Below are 13898 nucleotides of genomic sequence, written 5' to 3' on the forward strand. Positions count from 1 at the left end.
TCTCTTTTTTCCGTTCTCACAAACACTTCACGCCGTGTACACAAACACAGAAGAAGACGGTCACGATTACTCCGACTCCCCGTTATTCCGGGTTCAAACAAAGAAAGCTCCTCTGTCTCGGCCCGCTCGGCCCCTCGTCACCACGACAACCCGAAGGGTCTCGATGATCTGAATGCGTGTGTACTTCCGTCGTCCCCGTGTCCGTCGAATTAAGTCGCAAGTCCGAGACAACAAGACGGGAGACCATACGACCGCTCTGGGTGGACACAACACACACACACACACACACACACACACACACCCCACACACACACACACAACCACACACACACACACACAACACCACACACACACACAACAGTTGTAGGGGGTATCCGGAGACCAAGAGGGTACACAAAATGAGCGATCACACCTCTTTGACTTGTGGGGCCCCGACATTAGGTCTGACCCGTCACTTCTCCTAGGTGTTGTTGTCACAAGGGAGTAATTACCCAGGTCGTCCTACGGTGGAAATGGTAGGAGCACACACACTAATACCAAGGTGGGGGACCCATTCGAAGTCGGGTCTGCCTGTTCTCATGTGCACCTCGCCCGCTTCGGATAGACGTGAAAACACACACATACACAAGGAGTGATATGTTTTTCGCAACAAATAAAAACGAGGGGCTTCGCTGGTCGCCCTGACACAACCCCGAGGGCTTTCCGAACCAGTGACTGTATAGTTTATGGTTCCGACACGGGTGGAGGATTAAAGTACGGGTCAACCTACACACATAATGTTTTGTATTGGTTATTCACTCAGATAAGTTAAACTCGGTGATAAGTTGTCACACGTAAGTTCGCACCCTTTCTCAATTTACTTTTATCATCGTGAAAATCCTCCCTAACTCGGCACTCTTTACCTTTCTCTCTTTATATTAGTTTGTCGTTATAACAAGTCGAATCGTCTTCTGAACCTCAGACGTCGACGAAGGCCCACAAGAGGTGTACGAGGCTGTAATTAGCTTACGTTTGGGGTAGGGTAAGTATTAAATGATATAAGAACATTCTTAAAACTTTTGGAGGTCAAACGGTAGTAGCTAAGGAACTTACCTTTCACGACAAAGTTTATGTCTCTAATACCGGCCAGGAGATTCAAATAGAAAATTACACCGTAGACCATAGAAGTTTACAATGGGTACACTTGTTTGGGTATAAGCAAACCGACGGTTTCAAGTCTTCTCCGTAGAGGTTCTTGGCGAAAGGGAGCGACTGACTTCTCGTAGGAGAGGGGGTTTTACGACGACGACTAGAGTCAACACACTCCATGTGTAGGCAAGGAGACGAGCGGTTCGTCTAAGCGCGGGTAATAACTTAATCCTATTGGCCCGGCGAGGGAGAGGGGAAGGGGAGGAAGGAGAAAAGTAAGGAGAACCAAAAATAATAACGTACATGGAGCGAAGGGATTGGGAGGAGGGACGAAATACCCCGGGTCATTCTCTGTCACTTCTAATCGCGATTTTGGGTGAGGAGGATAGAGGAGGTAGATGGGCGAGTGAGACTCTAATCCGCTGAACGTCACTCGAACGCTTACCGTGGCACACCACACACATCATCCTTCGCACAATTCGAGTCCACTGCCCCGGGGGACACTCACCAAGCGCTACACCATGTCTGAAGCAAAGATTAGGGTACAGTCCGTACAATCACGCGTTAAACATTCTCTCGACCGTCCATCTCACTTTGGTCTTAATTTCTGTTTTTGTGGTCATCCGGCGTAATTCCAGTGTCGGGTCCTACTATGGATAGTTATTGTACAAATCCACACCCTAGTGCTTAACGATTGGCCGACATAGGAGAACCCATATCTTCTCCCGGTAGACCACCCGGTACGCTCTTAACATAACCTTTTCTGCGGATTACCCCTGTTAAACGAAACATCCCGAGGTTGCGATCCGTCCATGAGTTAAACTGTACACCCCAGCACGTGCACTCCGATCTGCATCAGCCAAACAGCTCGCTGCACCCGCACTGCAAGGGGGACCCAAGTTCCCATCAGCAAAAACACGTGGGTTTGCTATCCTGGCTCCAAAATGGTGGAATGAGCTCCCCATTGAAATCAGGACAGCAGACAGCTTGCAGATTTTCCGGCGCAGACTGAAAACTCTTCTCTTTTGACTCCACTTCGAGCGATAGAATTACAAACAAAGAAACTGCTAACAGAGCACTTATATACTAATAAAGGACTGGCTTATCTAAAGCCAGTTGAGTAGCACTTGAAATGTGTTGGCTCTATGAAACCTGATGTACTTATATGATTCTGTTTTCTTCAAGTTTGTATCTTCTTGGTCGAATGCACTTATTGTAAGTCGCTTTGGATAAAAGTGTCAGCTAAATGTAATGTAATGTAAACCTTTTTGTGTTCCCTCTGTTACTATTATATTTAAATAAGGATCTGCACTGTTTTCTGACCTGCTCCTGTTTTCATTAGTTATAGAGGCTGCCTCCCTTTATCTCTGCTAAGCCACTGTCATTGAAACCCAACACTTTGTGTACAGATTTGTCATATTAAAAAGCCTTCCAGGGACTCACAGGGTATAATCCCTCCCATTCCTGATAGGCTTTTAATTTGAAACAAATGCAGTGACAGAAACATAATGGCATTTAGAAAAATGGCAGAATGGAAGTCATCGTAATTCATGAAGAAATGAAGACAGTCTGTTAAAAAGAGAAAGTCTTATCAGCAGAGCCGTAAGTAAAGCATGTAGTTCCATTGGTGATCTTTGTTTTATTGTTCTGCATTAAACCATTAGCTATAGGGTCACGTAGACTTCCTAGAAAGGTTTTTTAGATATTTTAGTTATACGCTCATTCTTGCCATTATAATTCAAAAGCAATGCAGTCCTGACTACATACGGCTCTCTCCTTCTTTGCTTATTTGATGTTCCAGTCATGCATGCTATTAATTATGTCTTTACTCCGCCCCGTTCGGGAACTCATCAGAATTAGGCTTTATTGGAAAAGAGTGAGTGGCAGACTGTCATTGCCGAATAAAAAAAGAGTGAAACACCGAATGATATCCTTTTTAATCATCACAAGGTGGGATTGACGAGTAATTAATTAAACGCTAATGATTTACGCTGTCAGGCCCATTCAATCATTGCGTAAAGCAGCTTTTATTAATAGCGTTGTTAAGAACTGAAGGAAGTGGCTTAATCAGAATCAAAGAGAGTTGTGAAATGGTGGCTCGAACACCAGGGGATTTAGTTTGGTGGTATGAAGTCTTGAGGAAGGGAGAAACAGTACTCCCACACAGAGAAGTGTAGGAGCAGATGAGGAGTGCATAAACCATGACGACCGCCTGCTCGTCACATGAAATTGATCCAATGGTGAATCCAGAAGAAAGCTTCAATGCTTTATTGATTTCATCTGCTAAATCCCCATGAACTCTGCTTGGTGCATGGAGATAGAGGCAGGGGAAAGAGATGCACTTGAGAGAGATCTTAACCCTTAGTACAAATTAAAACTGGTTCTTCTATTTTGTAGCACCTGTCCACATTATATTTTGGTTCCAATTTGGCTGAGTCAAAGCCAAAACTGTCCTTATGAGTTAGCAGCTTTGTCCCAAAGATGGTAAATAGAGAAAAGCATTGAATAATCTTTGTAATCCACATTGTCATTTTGATGTAAAGCCCAGAGCTTTCCCACAGACAGATACTGTGGATTAATTGATGGCCTTACGTTTCATTATCTCTTTGGAACACAAAGGCAAGCAAACACAACATAGATAGATGGCATATGCATAGAAGCTGAAGGATAGATTAAATACAAAAAGTAAAGAATGAAAGGAAAGACAAGCAATTTGAATAGATTTTAGGCAGTAGAACAAGTTAATAAACTGTATGACAGAGGGCTATAAACTTAACTCTAAAGTAATGAAGCGTCATTAGGATTCTGTTGGACTGGTCACAAAGCATGGTGCTTTTAAGGTTTAAGCAAAGATTAAAGTAAACGCAAAAGTATTTGTTTTGGATAATGCAAATTTAGGCAAAGACAAGTTAAATGTGTTCCAATTCTCCATGAACCACTCGTGGTATGCCACTCGTGTCAATATGATTGATTTGCACCCCAAAGGAAACACGTCGTAAACGACATATTTTATTCGGCAGGAAGAAATGTAGCCATCTCTATGTAACATTGGTTCAGAGTTTGATTAAATCTTTACGCTACATTATTAGAAACATCATACAATGCGGTTGCCCATTGACGCACCCAACAGACATGGAGCAACAATACTGTTCAATTGGAATTATATTTCTGGCCAGTGTCCACCATTTTTTATCTGAATCTTGGTCATCAAATATTTATTAAGATGCTAGATGCTCCATAATTAACACATATTTCTTGTCTGCTGTTTGGTGATCACAACTCCGTCGCAGGAACAGCTCTGCCTGGAAACAAGGAGTTTGTGGGACGTTAAAACTCTAAATAGATCTATGGGGAATTACAAAGTTTGGTGATTAATCTTTGTGTGTTCATTACTGTGAGCGACCCCTTTCACATAACACATTGAGAATGATCGATTGTTATAACATTGATTTGGATTATTGATTAGGGCAGCTTTAATGCAACAAATTGGTACTTATTTTTGCTGATAACATCTTTAAATCACTTAAATGTTATCATGACAGGATCCAAATGAGTATGTCCTAGCCAAGGCTACTAAGGCAATTTATATAATAGCTTTGGATGGTCCAACTCTAGTTTACACACATTGTTTGAGGTAAGCTTTATGAAAAGGTAATATTAGCTACATTGCCAACACATTAGGGCAGTACGTTTTTTAATATCCAATATGGAAAATGTTGGTACTATTTTCCAGCAGGAGAGCCCACATTCGACAGAAAGGTGAAAACCTGTTTTTAGGAAATTGTTTTGCTGACTGAGCTGTGTCTGTATCGTTTCTCTTCAGCTCTCACTACCTTTCACTGTCTGTTTTTTTTCTGTTCTCACACACACAAACATGTACACACACACCAACAGAAAGCATGTATCTGCTTCAGCACAGAGAAGACAGATTAGAACCTTCTCCAGACCTCACAGTGCTCCTCATCTGCTGCCGCCTGATAAGCCCTGGAGAGGCTGTCTGTTGCAGCAGGCGAGAGTCGAGAAAACCCCGCCTAAAGCTGCCAACAGTGGAACAAAATATCAGTGAAATGTACCTAACAATTAGTTTAGCTAGGTGGCTTCCCTAAGGGCTGCACATACAGTACGTCTTACTCGTTAAAAAGCTCTTGCGGTTAGGTCCAAGTTTATCAAACTTGCTTTTTTTAGCCCTGGGGTGAAAAGGGGAATCTGGTTATTCTGAAGGGTCAGTGGCCTGGAACGGGTAGGCAGAATAAATTCAATATTGCAGACTACTTTGCTTGCTTGCTCACATTTGTTCTGGGGGCCGGTAAATCACTGGTTTGTTCGGGCCTCAACCTCGAGAACTGCCAGTGGAGCAAAGAGGGCGTGCAAGGTGGGGTGCAGGGAGAGGTAGTCAATACATTTGATAGAGTTCAGCCCCCTGGCACTTCACAATTACTCTCCTGCACACAGACAGCACGAAGCAGCCAACGCCTCTCTCTTTCTGCAACACAAGTGTTATCTTACATCGCATTGATGAGGATCAACAGCTCTGTTTTAACAATCTGCCTGTGTGATTCAGCACTTAGGGACAGATAATGTGACCGAGAGCAAGACGTTCACGTCAACCAAGATTAGCGTTAGAGCAGGTATTATCTGATGATGACGATGGCTGTGGTGATAGCCGATTAATTAAAAAAGATTGACTGATTAAATCACAGGGTCATAATTGGGCTCATCATCAAGCTCAATCATTTGTTTTATTGTTGGCAAGTAGCACGTTCGTCTTATCGCGTCCTTTGCAGGCTTATTATACTCTATCCATTATCAAAGCATTTCTTGCACACAAACAAAAGCATGCTAAAAGGCCAATAACGAGGAGTTGGGGATGAAATCTCCATGGCTTTGTTATTGATTGGAGATGTTTACACGACAGCAGAAGTAATTGTCTTCACGGTAATATTTGGGATATTTGGGAATATAGCTCAAACAAATACATTTGCCGGAGTCGTGTGGCCAGGGAAGGGTGATGGATGATGAGGGCGATGCATCGGGACGGCAGACACCTCGCCCATTAATCTGCAGAGCTGCTCTGTCTGTGTCTGTTTGCATGGCAACATCAGCTCCCCATTACTCATTTAGCTGCCTTCCATTATCAGTTTGTTGATGAAGGAGTTTGCCTCTAAAAGATTTGGAGGGTACTTTCGGCTCCTCTTCAGAAACTCCTACAGGCGGCGGCGATTCCACTTAGTTACTGCACTCCACATATTTAATTTAAAAGCATCCCAAATTAGGTTTCTCTCGGAAACTGCTTAAAATTCTTACACCCCAATTAAGCACCTCAATCGGTATGTTGTTAATCTCCAAAGCCTACAAACGTATGGGAGTAATGGGAGCATATGTCAAGGTGCACTGTGATTAAAATAAAAAAAATGTTTCGTTGTAATTACTTCTTCAGTCAATACCAGGCATTTTTTGCAAAATAACCCTGCTGAAAAACATAAGCAAGCCTTTCCCACAACTACTGTACTGTTGGGGCTCTGTGCACAATGAATTACTGCTAGAAGAAACGTAATAGTGACCATCCTTTACTGTCTGTGTACAAGCACACCTTTAAGTGATCACTGGTCCACTGGACTTAAAAAAGGGGGGGAAATGAGGATTTTGCCATTTAGGGGCAGAAAGGTAGAGGCACGCTGTTTTTCATGAGGCTGTTTTGCAGGATAACCCCAAATGTGGCCATTTGATTCATGGTTAATCAGGCTTCTGTAATGGAACATGATTGTACAATTCAAAAATATCAGTATTCTTTAAAAAAAAAAAAAAAAAATGTCACAATGTGGTCACCCCTGTTTGATGGCTGGATGTAGAATTTAAAAACATTTGTATATTGAGTTGTCTTACTGCATCTCTGACACCCAGCCCATAGCCAAAAACAGACAGGGGCCAACACATCAATCAGATCGACACGCTTTCGGTGTCCAGACCTCTCTGGCAATTTCAAGCCACTAATTAATCGCTGTCAGCTCCTCTTCATGTATTGATCCTGCCTAAGCCAGGGTTTAACCTGGACTCTGTTCACTTTGGCGCTGTCTACAATGAAAATGTATTGTCACACATGTGACTTCAAAGAGAACTTGGCTTAAACTGATTTATTTTGTTGCCAAACCAGTCAGATCTGGCTTCGGATCTTGGTTTGGCTTGTTACTTCGAAACGGGGCAACACCCGAGTCTAAAGCCACAGCTGGATGTCTGATCTGGTCTTTAAATAGAATTAATTAGAAGTTAAACAAAGACAACTTTTCTTCTATCAGTTAGTATCCTGGTAGTGTTAGTGTAGTATAACCTCAGGCTTTATGTAAGATCAAAAAGGCAAGGCTCACCTTCCTCATTGAAGTCTCTGTAGGGGAGCTTTCTCCCTGTTAGTTATTTTGCTCATTAGCAACCACTGCTATTCATCAGTTTGAAACGAAAATGCTTGGTTTCAGTCATGTGAAGTGCCTCTTTTATTGAGTTTTTCAAACAAACAATGTCATTACCCCATTGATTCTCAAATGAGTTCTAGACTCACAGTTGTAGGCCAACCTGCACTAACATCAACAACAATAATAAACCTCTTCAGGACTGTCCTCCAGGATCATTTGGACCTTAAAATGGGGTCTTAAGTCATCTTTAATGAAATATTTCCAAAAATGTTTGTACTTCAAAAGTTAATGAAGTTATGAAGTCCTTTGTTCTGCAAAGCAGTTTTTGTCCAGAAAATTCACTCCGTCTTACTTGTCTGATCAGTTGACAATGATGATGCACTTACGTAGTTCTTAAATGCTTATTAAAGTAAATCAAAGAGAACATCTATAAAAGCTTTAATAATAATAATACATTTAATTTCAAAGCGCTTTTTCAGGTACTCAAAGACGCTTTACAGTGGTGATAAAATGAGAAAGAATAGAATACAAAAATATTAAAAGAGCATCATAATAATTCACAAATTAAAAGCCATTCTGAAGAGGTGTGTTTTGGTCAGTGTTTTGAAAGTGGGGGGGTCGGTGCAGTCTCTGATGTGTTGTGGAAGGGAGTTCCAGAGGGTGGGGGGCAGCATGTTAATTTGTCATCTCATTGAGTCAAGTTTATCCACTGTAAATTAGTTTCATACAATCCTTCCCCATTAGTTTTTGATTATTTTAGTAACGCTAGCAAGTGACACGTAGCAGATATTGATTTTGTTTCCTGTAGGTTGCGCTGGTCTGCATGTACACAGTATACAACTTGTCTGATAATGACAACACGGGAAGAGTTTTGAAAGTATATGGGTTGCTGTTGAAAAGTTTTAGAGTATGAATGAACTTAATAAGCACATTCCATGAGGTGCTTTCCATGTTGATATTATCGCTAGATGTTAATTTTTTTATTTTATAATCTGTATTTCCCTTCTACAGGCTGCCCTGTAGATCCCAGCAAGAGGAAGGCAGCAGACGTGATGCCGTCCCATCCTCACATCATCACGCCTTGCGTAGTCACCGGTGGCTTCAGAGGAGGAAGCCTGTCGTCGAGAAATATCCTCCGACTCAATGGTAAGCACTTTCATCCACAGCCCATTGGATCCTGTCAGTGTTAATGTACTAACATATCAATTAACTTCACTTTCATTAACCGTGCAGCCAACATTTTATTCCACTTAGTGTATGTCTAAACACATGTATCTTTGTGGATTCTACGCCACAGAGCAATTAGTGCCTTTCATTTGGGCGGTGACCATGCTGCTGCTTTTATCAACACCACCAGATCCATTTCACATTTGGTCTCTTGGCTGCACCACTAAATTTTCAGCCTAATTGAGCCTGCAGAAGCATCTCTGGTGGCCCGCCACAGTCCAAGTGGAGGAACACACACACTCAGGGAAAGCAATTTTTTCCTCAATTAGACAAGCTGATTTTTATTCCTTAATTTGTCTGTAGGACTATGCTGCAAAGACACACACATGCAGTTAGAAGCATCAGAAATATAAAACATTTTTTTTTATTAAGAAATAGGAAAAGATGATCTTTTATGTTTGTTTGGGTTTTCCCTATCTTGTAGTGTGTAATATATGTTTTTGTGCAAGTATATGGTCTGCAAAGGCTAAAATCCCAAAGCTCCCTCCAGACGGAGTTTCTCAAACATATTGTGTACGGGACAGGCTAAAGAGGCGGGACATCTCTAAGTGGTTGACCGATCACAACAGAGCCGGCCAGCTAACCAAACAGAGCTCTGGTTTCAGACAGAGGGTGAAAAGAGGTGCTGCAGCACAGGCAGTATGAGAAAAATAAAGAGCTTTTTGAACATTAAAGCATGGAGACATGTCACAGGAGGGACACAGAATACAAATATGAACCTGATATACATATGCACTCTTTAAGTCTGGCAGATCTACATTTACATCACACCCTGAGGAGAACAGACCTCAACATTGTTATACTGTATATTGTTACATTACATTACATTTCACATATATTTGCGTACTAAAACACTGATCATAAATATTCATATGAAATCACGGATAAACAAACATGTGCTGTTGGCCTTGGATTTACAAATAAATGCATGCTCACTCCAAACATATTCCCCAAACTGTTGCAATCGCTGATTCTCAGCTCTTGTCTTGTTACTGTGCAAACACGGTCTGTTCACTGTTTGCTTTGTTTCTTACCTGTCTCCCTCATCCTCCCCACCATCTCTCCACTGCTCTTGTCTCTCTTACAAACTGAACTCTTCGCTCTTTCCACTCCACCTTCCTGCGGCATTCAAAAATACAAGGACCCTAATTGCTTTCACTGGAGCCCACTCTCAACAGTTAGCAACGCTGTGTGTTCGTGTGTGTGTCGGTGTGTGTGTCGGTGTGTGTGCCTGTCCCACTCCTATCTGCCTGTGGCTCTAAAGGAAGCAGACACTATCTGGTTAGGTGACTGGCACACGACTCAATGCCTCTCAGATAAGAGGACTTGGGGAGAAATGTCGGGAATTTGGAGTGGGGCAAGAAAAAAGAATAAAACCTGAATAAAAGTGTTTTTTTTTAAATATACTTCAGTTTATGTTGTGTTTTTTTTAATTCAAATACAGCATAACTAGTTTTAGATAGTGGAGGCTGTTGTCTGGTTAGATGCCATTGGTTGTTGTAACATTAAGCAGTTAATTATGTTAGTCTAGAGAGCTCAACTCACTGCAGCTAAAGAAAACTTGTTTGTATTGTTAGATAAAATGAACACCATAAATATTTTAGAACACAACACATCCATCTGTAAAAAATGTAATGGATAACCATAGTAGAAACAAATTGCAATAAGCACAGAACAAACAAAACTGAGTTAGAACACAAAACCAGTTTCCAGGGAACTCTTAAAAACTCATGAACACAATACGTTTTTAATTGTCTTAACGTTTGATGAATAGCAAATATCTCCAGTAATATTGGCATCATGCAATCTTAACAGTTGCCTCCTGGGAATCTAAATTTTTGGTTGAATCTGTTTCTTAATTTGCTTGTGTTTCATATATTTGCAACTGTTTTTCTTCCCAAATTGCAAAAGCCAATGATGGCCTTTTCTTAATTTGCTCGTGTTTTCTCAATATATATGTGTTTTCCTAAACTCCAGTTCAGCAAGCGTCTTATTTAATGAAAGTTCATGGTGGAAATAAGATACACGAGATACAGAGCGGATACCAAAATACTTTTGAAGCCTTTCTTTGGGGAATAAACAGGTTTTCCATTCAATGCCTAAGGTCATACAGTACCAGGACTTACACATTTACATCCCAACTAACGTTTGGTACTTTTTGGCCTTTTTTTCAGTGCTTCATTCATCTTCCTTTAGTTTTAGTTCATATAGACAGCTCTGTGTTTTTGTTTTTCAAAGAGTGGGTTTGGCGTATGCTCTTGTTGAATCTTTTCTAGTACACAGGTATTCCCATTTCAATCCAGTTGAAATTAGACTGGATTACTGATTCATACCATAGATGAATCAGGTAATTTAATTTGATGTTTGGTGCAAAGGATACATTCCAAAAATAATTTAGAAGGAAGGAGGCAGCCTGTTTACCCAGCAGTAGGCCTTTGGCCCAGTTGTAGTAGTGCCAGTTGTTTGACTGGACTGTTGTCTGTGTTCAAGCTGTTGTTCCTTGTGCTCCAACAATACTTTAATCTGTCAGCGCCTCTCTCCCTTGGACATTTGGAGGGTTTTTGAAAACATATGGTCAAAATGGCAAAGAGATTACATTGCGCTCTGTTCAGTTAATATATTCATTATTGTGGCCTGTCTCTCCTTCACAGCGAGGAATGCTGCGCAAGCACACAGACTGGAGATGGATGGGGATAGCGGGCCATTGTTCGGACGCGGGATCGGATCGGACTCCTTTGTGCCCGCAGACCACAACCTCAGCGAGGCCGACGGTGTGCGCCGCAAGCTCGGCTGCATGGCCGCCGTCCATCAACGGGAGGGCAAGGAAGAGGCGGAGGTCACGGTTAGTTCAAACTTTGAACTTGGGCCATTGGGGAGACAGGAATGGCTGCTTATCTGTAAAGCAGAACCACCACAGGCCGTCTCAAATCTCAAACGGACAACAAGGGCAAAGAAACTGCTTTCATTCTTGCCCCGAAACATGTCAGGAGGCAGTTTTCATCGAGGCGTTGTTCGTTTCGCAGACAGCGTGCCTGTGTTACAATTCTCGGGGCGATGTGCCCTTCAACCCTTGTGTTTCAGTGACTGTACAAGAGGGTGTTAATTGTTCTCCTACCCGAAAGCTCATCTTGTACTTTCACTCATGGGTGCACATGCTAAATGTGATTTTGGCTGTGGTGCATGTCTGTCTCAGATATTTTACACATCACATTTCCTGTGGTGAGACCTGTGTTTTAGTTGTTTCACACCTCAGTAACAGCCGATACTATGTGGAATATTACTCTGCTTGCACAGGAAAGAGATTTGAGGAGTTGCTTTACAATTCAATTAGACTTTTCTGCGCTCATAGCCACAACCTAATTTGGTCGAGGTTCATGCTGGGCATAATTTCAGTGCAAGGAAAAGCAAAGTAGAGAGAGCCATTCTGTTTTCTTCAACCTCTAATGAGGGACAAAGCTTTAGAAACGTAATGAATAAATCAACGCTAAAACTCTGTACATTATGTTGATTATTTTCCCAACCCCTTTACTTAGTGAGCGATGGAAATTATTAATGTATGTAATTGTTTTGCCAAACCTTTGAAAAATATAATGGCCTTAAAGGTTTTGAAAAGGTGGTTTCAATACTGTGCCATGAGGTAAAGTTTATTACATAAAGCTTTCCTGCTGGATAAGCATCCATTCCAAGTACATCATGTTCCAGCTATAACATCTGATCAGAATGTAGCCTTGGAGGGACTGTACATGAAGAATATGTTGACGTCAGATGGTAAAACAATTGGTAAATGTTGGCAATAGTCTCTTGTAGCACTACAAATCTGTGATATCAAACTGAAGCAAGTACGGTAAGCCAGGTCAAACCAGGACGTTTCTCTGTCGACTGTGCTTCATGTTTACAATGGAAAGTTTGAATAATAATTGTACATATCTTACTCTCCTGATATTGTGTCACCTGTTGTGATATCGGAATTTCCTTTTCTCTTGACAGGGTCGCACTAAGGAAGCTCGGTTGGCCAGAGGACTTAATAAGATGAAGCCCAGCGAACAACACAGCAAGGCAGAGTGTATCGCCAACATGCTGAGCCAGGCCATTACTACCCAGCACCTGCTCTACGCCAGCCTGGGCTCTGCTGAGTACACAGAGTTCGTCCTTAGAAATCCCTTTAACACACCTCAGACCGTTACAGTTCACATTGACGACCCTGAGCTCAGGTAAGACTCTGGTTTGTTTCCTGTGATCATTTTCCACGTAAAAAGAGGAAACCTGAGAACACTGACGTGTTTGCACATTGTTAGGTGTCCCAGTCTAACACCTCCGACTGTGATGATGTGATTGTTTTCCATTACCCCCCTCCCCATTAGCCGCACAGTGAAACTGTTCACATGTTCTCAATGTGTTCCCAAAGGTGGGAGTGCAAAGACAGAACCTATTTTCACCCAGCTTTAGGAAAGGATGCTGCATCCTCGTGCTTGAATCTCCCCAATGTGAGACGTATCCAATCCAGTGCTTTGCTCTTTGAAGGGATGCTTTAGCCCTTCCCTAGTTCCTCTGAATTTTTCACCACTAGTCTTAGCTTCAAGGGTTGCTTAAAACACCTTGTGAATACAGAATGCTTAACAGAAGAGGGCAGTAAAGCAGCATTGTACTGGAAATGATTCATTGTTAACACATGAGGAAGAAGAAAACAGATGACTCTCTACACCTGACGTTTATAGTTAGTACTTTGTGTAACAAGTTTCAAGTGACATCCTATTCTGCAGTTAATTTATCACAAACTAATTCAAAGTGCTCCTTTTTGGAGGCTTCTCAAAACCAAGGCTGACTCTATAGAAAAAGGTAAATTAAAGCTCCATTAAACATCAGTAGGAGCTAATAGTGCCGCTAATTCATGATGCAGATTCGTTCCATTTGTCATCGTCACCTTTACACTAATTAGTTGGCAGTTGGAAAACAAAGTTTTGTTTGAGGAATTTACATTTTTAAATTAGAATTGTAGCTACCATCATAAAATGTGCAGCTATATATTGGGCCGTCTGTGACTGTATACATCTTTAGTTGACTAGCATTAATACGGTGTGCACCAAAACGACCAATTAGCCAAAGGTTCAATTTAGAAGGAGCAGCCCTTTCCATACTCAA

The sequence above is a fragment of the Notothenia coriiceps genome, unplaced genomic scaffold (assembly GCF_000735185.1).
Source record: "Notothenia coriiceps isolate Sejong01 unplaced genomic scaffold, NC01 NC01_scaffold00008047, whole genome shotgun sequence".
NCBI classification, from domain to species: Eukaryota; Metazoa; Chordata; class Actinopteri; order Perciformes; family Nototheniidae; genus Notothenia; species Notothenia coriiceps.